Source organism: Macadamia integrifolia, chromosome 13, assembly GCF_013358625.1.
Source record: "Macadamia integrifolia cultivar HAES 741 chromosome 13, SCU_Mint_v3, whole genome shotgun sequence".
In the NCBI taxonomy this organism is placed as follows: Eukaryota; Viridiplantae; Streptophyta; class Magnoliopsida; order Proteales; family Proteaceae; genus Macadamia; species Macadamia integrifolia.
In genome coordinates, this window is record NC_056569.1 from 12,117,209 (window position 1) to 12,119,819 (window position 2,611).

Here is a 2,611-nt window from a genome sequence, read left to right on the forward strand (position 1 = left end):
AAAAAAAAAAAAAAAAAAAGAAGAAGAAGAGGAAGAGAACTGAGCTCAACCTGGGCCTGTTCGGTGCTGAAACTCACACCGAACGCCGCCGCTGCCGACTTGTTCGGTGCTCTTTCTCTCTCTCTTTCGCTTCTATGACCAAAGGGCCAAAGGAACGGGGATCTGCCGCAGCCGCAGCCTCTGCCGAGGTCGAAGAAAGCTCAGAGGGAGGGGGAGAGAGAGAGGAACCGTAAAAACCAAAAAAGAAGAAGAAGAAGAAGAAGAAGAGAACTGAGCTCAACCTGGTCGGGGGAGAGAGGGAGTAACAGAAAAAACCAAAAAAAAAAAAAAAAAAAAAAAGAGTGCAGCTGCTGCTGGAGTCGGAGCTGGTGAGGAAAAGGGGAAGGAAGACCGTGGAGCGGCAGTATTGAGCAAATTTTGTACGACAAAAATTACAAACGGATGAGAACTTTTATCTTTCATCTGACGGCTACTATTCGCTAGCATACCTAATTCCTAGGTACTGTGCTAACATACCTATCCCTCTCCCCTATTTATAATTTTTGATTAATATACTCTTGCTAAAATTTAGTTTAAAAAAACTTAACGTACTAAAAATAAATTAATAACTCCATCCGTATAGATGCTTTTTCCTCTTATATTCATTGTATGAACAATGGATAGACTATACAAGAACTTTTAACACACCTCCCAGTGTGACTTGGTAACCATAATTTATCAGGAAGGGTGATCTCGAAGTTCACAAGGTGGGGAGCGAACCAATGGGAAGGGTGAGAGATGGTTGGTAAAAAGGGTGATAAGAGAGAGAGAGTCTGTGTGTGTTGGTGTAGCTTGACACTTGACATCAGCTCATAGACTGTTATAATTTATTATAAGGAGAGGGTTCTCAAACAATTGGAAAGGCGTCCTAAAATTAAAAAAAATCGTGAAGTACAACAATGTTATTTCATGCGAGGAGGAGAGCAATATACACGGGATATATTAGAGTACACTCCTTCGATGCGGAGAACTTTTTTCCTCCATTTTAATATTATGGGAAATGAACGTTCTCTGATTGTGACCCTTGTGATCAGACACAGAGGATAGCGAAACAATGCCCCCATCCCCTATTAATGCTCATGTACGTAACATGGGGCATTCTTTTCCCCTAATATTATAATAAAACTTATTTACTTTGAGAAAAAAAAAAAAGTAATCTAATCAGTGGAATACACAAATCAACCATTGAGAAATGAATATAGGGTATTTTCAACACTTCGCTTAATAAGGGAGAAGTATTTAGCCATCTATTGCTCTAAATAGAGAAAGTACAAAAGTTTTCTTCTTAATTTTGAGAGAAATATTTTGCCATCTATTACTCCAACTAGAGAGAGCAGAAAAGCTTTCTTATTAATTTTAACATCAGATGAAGATTAAGGGAGTTGAGACCAAGACAAAGATAAGTGAAGTTATGGATGAGTAGTTGATTACTTTCTCTTTCTTTCCTTCTCATGCACCTACAGATCTGATAAGTTGTTGAGCAACTGTTTTAATTGATTTATAATTATACAACAGTACACACTCAATAATAGTGGAACCTATCAAGTTGCCAGCCAGGGCAGTGCACTCCAATTAAAGAGCTAATCAGTAAAGGTGGAAAATCAATAAAATGTTAGTATTTCAACAAGATTTTTTTTCTTCTAATTATTATGATATATATATATATATATTGAAAGATAAATGACTCCAGTATAGATGGCAGGTGAACCCTCTCCACGGGTGAAGGAAATTTTTTTCCATTAAATGATAGAAAAAAAAAAAAAAATCCTTGTCCCTTGCGTTCTCCATGTCTAGACCACTGTTAGTTAAAATGAGAACAGCAAAAAAACAGAAACGTTCGGTACGGGTTTTAAACAGGTAAAAATGATGAAAGGTACGGTCAAAAAAAGGGTAAAAAAAATGGAACGGCAAACGGACGAAAACGAACGGTACGAGTATTAAACGTGTAGTTTTCAAAAAAACGAAACCAAAAAAACGGTAGTATACTCATGCAATTTGAGAGATTATTACTTGTATACATGCATCTAATATTCCAAAAGCTCTAGAAGTCCCAAGATAAAATAGCCCAATGGGCTACAAGAAAATGAGATGTTGCTAGCTTTAGCTTCTCATTACTCAATGGCTATAAGAAGATGAAATTTTTTTCTTATAGATAATATGAAAGTTAAAAACAAAAAACCAAGTACCATATTGTCTTCACTCTTCACTTTTATTAATAGGTTTTTTTTTTTAATTAATTAATTATTTTAATAAAATTCCTATTTTACCCTTAAAAAACGGATACGCATTTAAAACGGATTCTTTTTCCGTTTCCATTTTTTTCCGGATTGTCTAATAGCATACAGGAAAACGCATTTTAACTAACAGTGATCCAGACTTATGGGATGGGTTGTGAAAGATACCCCTGCACCCAATATCCTACCCTATATATTTGGGCGGGTGAGAACGTAAACGGACAGGATTCTCGCACCCTAAATAATATTATAAAAAAAAATAGAGGATGGGTAGAGAAAACATGTTATTTTACTGATATCAACAACCTCCAAGATCGTGATATATTGAAAGTCTACAT